General features: G+C 61.9%; 1 pseudogene across 1 annotated transcript; it reads left to right on the top strand.

The window, feature by feature from the left end:
• Window positions 1-7,843: 7,843 nt before the first annotated feature.
• LOC311188329 (olfactory receptor 11L1-like) lies at window positions 7,844-8,775 on the top strand (annotated as a pseudogene). The gene has a single exon. The product of its transcript is annotated as an olfactory receptor 11L1-like (transcript).
• Window positions 8,776-9,006: the final 231 nt, after the last annotated feature.

The following is a 9,006-nucleotide window of genomic DNA, read 5'->3' as shown; positions in this document are numbered from 1 at the left end:
TAGTTTATGCTCTAGTTTGAGTTACCATGTTTATCCCTTCATCATATTGCTCTGTTAGTATTGTTGGTAGAGTTAAGTTAGCATTGCTAGTATTTAGTGAGGTTAGTGAATACTTTTTGAGTACTATTAATACTAGATTAATAGTACATTTGTTAATATCGCAGGAGAGTCAGTTGTCAGCAGAGGTAGCGCAAGGGCTGGGAGCACAGTCAGGGCTGGTGAGTGTAGTCAGCGTAGTCCAAGTGCATAGGCGCTATACATAGGGCACCTCCCTGCTGACCTCTGCAGGATTCAGAGGGAAGCAAGCCACTCCTGGGGAGTGGGAGGGGACCCTGACCCCGGCGACCCTGAGCTGGTCCTCAGCCTGCCCCTGCCCACTGCCCACAGGGGCACCCAGGAGCCCCAGGTACGCACACCTGTCAGGTGTGTTCACTCTATGGTGGGTGCCTGGTGTGCACTGTGTGTCACCCCCGCCTGGAGCCATGCACCGCCCGCCCGCCCCTCTGGCCACCCCCACTCTGCTGTCAGGTGCCTGTCCCTCACCCCAGCAGTGAGGCGACACCTGTCTTACCTCAAGAGCAGCTCCCTTGCTCTTTTAAGTGATTCGATGATTCGAGAATGTCTCCTGTGCACATTTTATTCAGAGGCCTCTCTGGCCGGCGTGCTGCCAGGGTCGGCAGGGCTTCAGAGGACAGCACTGCAGGTCTTGTCCTAAGGGACAGCCCGTGTCCCCGCGGACTGTGGGGCCAGCCCCACCTGGGTATTGGACACCAGCCAGCGCTGCCCAGACACCAAACCCTGCCTGCCCGCAGGCCCTGCCCTGCACCCCACCTTCTCCCTGTGGGGACCACGGCCTGGCCCTCGGGGCACAGCCCCTGCTCACCTCAGTGAGCACCGAGAATGGGAACCCCAGGTCCTCCCGGACCCAGCAGGTGAGCATGGGGGTGCAGAGAGAAGCCCTCCCCGCTGCAGGACACAAAGGGAGAGCGACCGGCCAGCTGGTGTGGAGGCGGCGGCCTATGAAGAGGGTTTTCCAAGAGGGAAATCAGCATGAGGCAAAGCACTCAAAAAAAGTACAAGTTTATCTTCAGTTATTTTGCTTAGAAATAAGCACATTTTCAAAGTTTGTAAGAAGTAATGTGATCAGAGCTGGACCCTTAAAAAGCAAAATCAAAAAATACTGTTTGGGAAATTGAAGGTGAAATCCTAACCATTACAGGCGCGGGGCGCACGGCCCTGCTCTGACTTTCTTTCCAGGCGAGGCCAGGGCCTGTGGCCGCCGCCAGGGGCTGTTGGGCGGGGAGGCACCCATGGGCGGTCACTGGGCAGCCCCGGGCTCGCAGGCCCTCTCTGGGGGCTGGGGATGTGGCTCGTTGGGCTGCTGGGTAGGGTTCCCAGCTTCCTTGCCGTGGGAATCAAACGTCCTGGTAGTTTCACGCTTTTCCTGGGGAGACCCTGATGAATGGAAAGCAGCTCCCCCAGGTGGACATGGGGCCAGCACAGGGTGCACCCCACCCATGAGCAGGCTGCTAGGCCCGCAACTCAGCTGACAGGCTCCGACCTGCCCTACCCATGTGCAGCGACGTTTATGTGCGCGATTCCTTGGTGGCCCTATGAGCAGGACCCTACTATCGCCCTGCAGTTGCCCCGAAAGCCTGCATGATGGTGAAGGACCTGGAGGCAAGACCTCCCTTCTGACCCTGGTCTAACGCCCCCTCTGCTCCCTGGCACCCCATCTGTGCCCTAGCACTCCCTCTGCGCCCTGGCACCCCCCCTTCGCCCAGGCACACCCCCTCTGTGCCCTGGTACCCCCTCTGTGTCCTGGCACACCCCCCTCTGTGCCCTGGCGAACCCCCTCCTCGCCCTGGCGCCCCCTCTTCCCCGGGAGCCTCCACTCTCTCCGCCTACAGCTGGTGGGCCCTGGGCCTTGGGCTGGCCTGGGTGGTATGGTGGGGTCTGGCATCTGACCTGCATTGAATAAACGCAAACCCATCACCCGCAAACCCATCACCCCCGCACACACTGTGCCCCAGAGGAAGGAAGGAAGGAAGGCGGTACCCTGGGACTTGCCTGCCTGGGCTAATTGTTCTGAGCTGGCTCCTCCCGCTGGGTGCTCAGCCTGGGGAGGAGGGAGGCCCCAGCCTGGGGAAGAGGGTGGCCCCAGCCTGGGGAGGAGGGTGGCCCCATCCTGGCGGGGGGCTGGTGAAGATGCTACCTCCATGTGGTGGCCTTGGAAGTTGTGCCCACGCTTCACTCGCTTGATTCCAGAGGGGGTTTAAATGATAAAAGAAGTCTCTCTCACTGGGCCTCTAAGGGTCCAAACTGCAGAATCCCCCAGGGAGAGGGAGCAGAGAGGCCTCTGGCTCCCCTGAGGCCCACCCCCAGGGCCCTCAGCACTCTGGGGAAGGCACATCTGAGGTAACCAGCAGGCCTGGGGTACTGGACCCTCCCCCGCACAGAGCCCACGCCCAGGGCCCTTGGGTCTGGGAGTGGTTCTGAGAGCAGGTCTAGACAGACCATCGGGCACCCCCTCACCCTGTTCAGAGGCGGGGTTTGCACTGCTGGAGCTGGATCCAGACTTTGTCCACACTGTGCTCTGATGAATAACTGTCATCTATGAAACTTCCGAAGAAACGCAGGAGTTTTATAATCATTCCCTTTTTCATACCGAACCCAGTGATGCTCCGTGCGGGGCTTCAAGTGTGAGTCTTAGAATTTCCTTCCATGGACCGGGAAGACCTCCTCCTGAAGGCCCGTCTGGAGCGGCGCCTCTACCCTTACGGGTAGAGATTCCACCCCTCCTGTAACGGCCGAGTCCCTGGAGTGACCCCACGAGAAAGCTCCTGGCCAGGCTTCCTCTGCTGACTGCCCCATCCCCAGCGAGCACAACACACCCTCGCCCCCAGACCCCGGCCTGGGCCCGCGGGGTGGCTGCCCCCACAGCTCGCCAGGGCTCCCCCTGGACTCCTGCTTCCCCTTCCCTGCCTCACAGACCTGCCCCTGCCTGGGCGGCCCTCCCACCCCTGGGCCTGGTGCACCCCACATGCCCCAATCCCTGGGCTCCGGCCACGTTGCTCTGGGGCCCGCCATGGGATGAGCAAAGCCCCAACTCAGCCGCCCCAGGAAATGGCCGGCCGGGACCACGCACCGCCGCGCCAAGGGGGCAGGTCACTTTGCCTAGACTGAGGTGACTTCAGCACATCTGGTCAGCGTGAGAGTGACCACCGATGGCAGTTTCCGGCACCCCTGCCCGGCCCCTGTGCGGGATGGAGGGGCTGACCGCGTGGGCGTGAGGAAGTGTCCCAGCGACTGCGCGGGAAAGAGGAAGGAGGGATTCTGGAAGGTACTTCCGGGTGAGGATTTGAACATCTCAAAGTATCTGTGAGCTTGTCTTGGTGGAGACGGATACACAGATGCCGACTTGTAGCCGATGGTGCACCCGCACCCAGGGGCGCCCGCCTGAGTGAGAGCAGGCCGTTGTGCTGGGGACGAGGGCGCGTGCCAGGGTGAGGACGCGTGCCGGAGTGGTGCTGCGGGGATGGCACGGGCGCCTGGGGCTGGTCAGGCAGTGGAGGCTGGGGCCTGGGGAGTGGGGAGGACAGCCTGGGGCGCAAAGAGGTCTTGAGGCCAGTCCTGGGCCTGCATGTGCTCCCAGGGCCGGGACTGGAAGCCTGGGGAAGCCTGCTCTGGCCGGCCGGCTCGGGACGCAGCTGGGGCGCGTGTCTGCCATGGCCCTGCTGCCTCTTGGAGGTGACGTTTTCCGGCCTCTCCTCCGTCGCACGTCTGCCGGGGCGAGGGGCCCCTCAGATGTCAGCACACCTGAGCCGGGCGCCCCCCCAGGCTCCTCAGGCCAAGCCTCAGGCTGGTCGCCTGCTGGCACGTGAGTGCTGGGGTGACCTTGTGGGGCTTGCGTGCCAGTGCCCTTATCCGGCCACCCTCACGTGGCAGTGCTGATGGGGTGGGTGGCCTGGGTGTCCCCAGGTCCCGCTGTACCCTGTGCTCTCACCTGCTGGAACCCACCCACCTGCCTGCTCGCCTGCTCCCTGGGTGCCTGCACTGCTCTCCTCCCCTGGCCGCGGCGTGCCAGGCGAAGAGTGGGGGCCCAGTGTGAAGACCTCACGGAAGAAGCCTGCCCACAGGCCGGGGTGCAGCTTGTTTTCTTCCCCATCTCTAGCAGTGAGAAAGACGGTGATGGAGAGGGGCTAAGGCCAGCCAAGGCCGCAGCCGCAGGGCGCGTGCTGCCCGCGAGGAACAGGAGAGCTGCGGGCTGGGCCATCAGGGGGCCAACTCGGGTGGAGTGTAGTGGACCCCACCCAGCCCAGGACCCTGCCTGGGACCCCATCCAAGAGCCTGGACACTCTTCCCTGCAGCCTCACCCCCATGAACTCAGGTTTCCTGGCGCCGCGGGCACCCCAAGACCCGGTGGTGCCAGCTAGAGCTTGCAGCGGCTCCTCACCCAGTGCCCCAAAATGCACCTGTGCGTGTGCAGCCACCCGTGCTCCTGAGCGTGTTCACAGCGGGCACTCGTGCACGCGCCGCGCCCTTGCCGTCTTCTGTCTGCAAGTTTTCTGAAAAATATACACACGGATAACATTATTTTGGAAAATAAGTTATTAAGTCAAGCACAAGTGCGTCGCGGGACAGTGCCCCCCCATGCAGCAGCCTCTGGTCCTGCTGGTAAGAGGGGGGCGGGGGCATGTGGAGGGCTCCGCTCAGGCCTTTCCAGGCTGAGATGCTGCGTTTTCCTTGTGGAGTTGGGAGATGCCCTCGGCGCAGGTGCTCTGGTCTCTGGAAGTTGGCCTGGGTGGGGGGGTCTCACCGTGTGGGTGAGTGGATGTGCTCTCGTGGGCACACCTGAAACTGCAGTGTGAAGCGGAAGGCCGCTGGCACCCGTCTGTCCTCAGGATGGGCCCCTGGGTACCTGCTCCCTAGATTTTCAAGAAACACCCATTTGTTTGAGTCAGTCCAGTTCAGCATCTCCGGGGCCATCCTAAGCTACATTTTAAAAAAGTTTTCCAAAGAACTGCTTGGGTCCCAGGGGTGCCCCCGTGCTGAGCCCCCTGGGCAGCGGGGAGTCTCAAAAGTTTGCTTTTGTTGATTATTAACTCGTAGGCAAACTGTGGAAGAATACCTGGGAGGAGGATTCCCCGAAGGCCAGGCCCCAGGAGACCTGGGTTGTTGAAAGGTGGAGCGTGTTCCAGCCGCATCACCCGCAGAAGATGGCCAGTCGCAGCAGCCAGGGCCAGCGTGCAGGGCGGAGGGCAGCAGGGCCGAGCCGGCAGCAGGGAGGACCGTGGGCGCCGTGTGCCAGGGAGATGGACAGGTAGGCCCAGGGCTCAGAAGGCCACCAGGAGAGGTGTGTTTGGAGCCAGAGGCCATGCCTGTGGGTGAGGGACTGCGAGCCTGAGGCTGCAGGCCCTGCGGATACTCTGTCCAGGTGGGATCGCCCGCCCTGTGGTGCCTGGAGTGCAGCAGGGAGGCCCTAGCCCAGAGGCGCCTGGTGGCCCTGGATGGCGGGAGGTCTGTGGTACTGGGGCATGTTTATTTCCATAAAGGCTCCAGGGAAGCTGTGAAATGAGATGTGGGGCTGGCGCCTGGGAGGTTCTGTCTCGGGGCGGGTCTTGTTGGCTGAGCTCATTGTAAATCAGGTGATCCAGTCCCTGGGATAGCCAGGACTTGATGTCAGCCCCAAGCAGGTCTGCACCCCCACCCCCATCACCCCACCACCTGCTCGCACCCCCACCCCTGCCACCCCCCACCCCTGCCAACCCCCTACCCTGTCACCCCGGCACCCCGTCCTGCCCCAAAGGGCTAGGCCTAGCAGGTCCTTTTTCCCTTGTGTCTTTGACTGTGTTTGAGGGGGACTTTAGGTGACTCAGAAATGGGGCCAAATGCCCTGTGACCCAACCACGTTGCCCATGCTGACCCCGTCAACCAGGCCCTGGTGGTCTCGGCATTTAAATTCTGCCTTTTTCCGGTCACTGCTCATGTCACGGAAGTGGAAGCAATGTCAGGAAAGGACCATGTTCCAAAGTGAATTGCATCACTCGCTGCCCTGTGGGGTCACGCTTCCCCTCAGCCTGGGCTCCTGGACTGGCCTGGGGTCAGCCTGCCCCGGGGCAGGGCCCAGGAACAGCAGTGAGCAGAGAAGGCCAGAGACTGTGGTCTGTGCTGTGCGCAGGAGCTGAGATGGGGTCAGAACAGAGACCCAGAGGTCTGGTGCCTCTGAGGAGGAAGGGGAGCGGCTGGGAGGGAGCAGGGCAGGCCGGCCCTAGGCACAGAGAGCAGACACCATGCAGCAGGGCCAGCTCCTGGGCGCAGCCAGCAGGTGGAGCCAGGGGCCTTTTTCACTGCAGAGCTCCAGGGACCATGGCTCCGGAGCCCTGAACTGGCCACTCTCTGCAGCCTCATGCCCAAGCCCCTCGCCAAATCGTCTGCTTTGCGCGCTCTGGTTTCCACCCTAGCAGAGGCCTCTGCTGTGGCAGCTGCTCTGTCCACTTTCCCAGGAGGAAGGACGGGTGTGCCTGGGGCGCAGGGAGACTACAGCAGTCGGGTGGGAGGGGCGGTGCTCCTTGGGGGGATGCTGCATTTCCGAGGGGGGGGTTGTCGGTTAATTTGGGCAAGAGACCAAATAAAGCCACAGCCAGCTCAGGTGCAACCTCTGGGGGAGAGGGGGGGAGAAGGGGGTGATGCACCACCCATCGGGCTCCCAGGGAGACAGAGGGGGGCGGTGAAGGAGGGCCTCCGGTTACTTCAGCTTCATCACTTTCCTACACAAAAAGTCTTGGAAGGTTTTGGAGAAGCGCCTGAAATAGTCACTAGGGGAGAAGGAGGGACGTGGAAGGGCCTGCGGCTGGAGTCCTGGGCCTGGGCATTACAGAGGTGACATCACGCTCAGTCCTTGGTGAGGGAAGCCCCTGATGGCAGGTGGATGCTGGCTTCATCCAGAACTAGGCTAGACCTTGAAAAAAAGGAGGGGTGACTTGTTGACTGGACACAAAATCCGATCACTAAGCTGGTGTCCACCTGGGTGAGAAGGTACCAGTGGAGATGCAGGCTGGCTCAGCCCTGGCCACACAGACACACACAGACACACTCAGATGCTCAAGTACCTGGAGGAGGTGTCCATAAACACTGAGGGCAGAACACAGTCTCCCGGGGCTGGGAGACGGGCCAGGTGTGACCTGTTTCCAGATGAGGGTCACCTGTGGGAGGAAAGGGCCCAGGCCCTTTCCAGGAAAACATAGCTATTAATTTTTTAAAGGTTTATTTATTTATGCATAAAGAACTGGGGTACAGGCCAAAGGTTGGGGGTGGGTGGGTGAGAGGATTTACCAGAGACCAGAGACAGAGTGGGGAGCAGAACAGGTGCATCTACTGAAACACGCTGCTGAGGGGAGCAGCGGGGAGACAGAAGAGGTCTGCCTCGCCCTGTGGGTCACTCCCTGGCCGGGGATTGAACTCATGCCTTAGTGGCTGGGGACAGCTTCACAGTGCTGAGACTTAACCCTCGCGCCACCAGGGAGGCCCGGCTATTAATTGTATTTCCTGTGTTTGGCTCAGTGAGCCCCTTCTTACCTGGGGTGTTGAACCTGAAACTTCTAGATCTCAGAGAGCCTGGTGAGTGGAGCTTGCTGAGGCCCTCCCCCAACTCTTGGGCCCCTTTCGCCTAATGGGTTGAAACTACAGTGGTCTAAAAGCCAGGTGGAGCCGCGCACGTTCTTCCAGAAAGCTGTCGTGGAGACGGGAGTGCTCGAAGACAGTCTCTCATGTTCCAGATAGCACCGAGGATTTTCATGCCTTGTCCGCAGTGCTTTCCAAGGTCTCTTCCCCTCCGCAGGCGATGGAGCCCCCAAATGTGTCTGCTGTCACTGAGTTTCAGCTGCTGGGGTTCCAGAACCTTCTCGAGTGGCAGTCCCTGCTGTTTGCCATCTTTCTGTTCATCTACCTACGTGCTGACGGTGGTGGGGAACGTCGTCATCATTGCCGTGGCGAGCCATGACCGGCGGCTGCACACGCCCATGTACACGTTCCTCAAGCACCTGTCCTTCGTGGAGGTCTGGGACACCTCCACCGTCGTGCCGCCGCTGCTCGCCGGCCTGCTGTCCCCGGGCCGTGCCATCTCCTTCCCCGCCTGCATGGCCCAGCTCTACTTCTTTGTGTTTTTCGGGGCCACCGAGTGCTTCCTCCTGGCCACGATGGCCTATGACCGCTACCTGGCCGTCTGCAGCCCCCTGAGCTACCCCCTCCTGATGCGCCCCAGACCTGCGCCAAGCTGGTGGCCGTCTCCTGGGTGACCAGGGTGGGCACGGGGTCCTGCCCTGCCTGATGATCTTCAGGCTGGACTTCTGTGGCCCCAACCGGATCAACCACTTCTTCTGCAACCTGCCCCTCCATGCGGCTCTCCTGCTCCCGCGTCTACCTCACCGAGATGGTCGTCTTCGCCCTGTCCATCGCCGCCTGCGCGTGTGCCTCCTCCCCACCCTCGTGTCCCAGGTCTTCATCGTGGCCGCCATCGTAAGCATCCCCTCCGCCTCCAGCCCGCGAAGACCTTCTCCACGGCGGCTCCCACCTGGCAGTGGTCACCACCTACTCCGGGACCACGATCTCCATGTACGTGCGCCCCAAAGCCCACCTGTCCCCTGAAATCAACAAGATCATTTCCGTCTTCTACACCGTGGTCACCCCACTGCTGAACCCATCATCTACCATTTGAGGAACAAAGACTTCCAAGAGGCCGCGAGGAAAGTTATGACGAGGAGGGGCCTCGTCTGAGGCCTCAGAGCGCAGGGCAGCTTCTCGCTCAGGTGTGGCCAGTGGGTGGGGCCAGGCGCAGCCCAGTGCGGTGGGGCCCTCGGGGGGCGCTGCCCTGGCTGCCACAGGTGGGGGCTGCTTCCCCGCCCCCCCCCCCAGCCCGCCGGCTGCTCGCTGGGCCCCTGCCGGCCCTGCTGTCCTCGCTCTGCCCTCCGGGGTCCCGCCGTGTGGCCGCGGGCTCCGCACGTCCCG

This window comes from Talpa europaea (assembly GCF_964194135.1).
Source record: "Talpa europaea genome assembly, chromosome: 2".
Taxonomy (NCBI): domain Eukaryota; kingdom Metazoa; phylum Chordata; class Mammalia; order Eulipotyphla; family Talpidae; genus Talpa; species Talpa europaea.
This window is presented reverse-complemented; position numbering and strand designations above follow the sequence as displayed.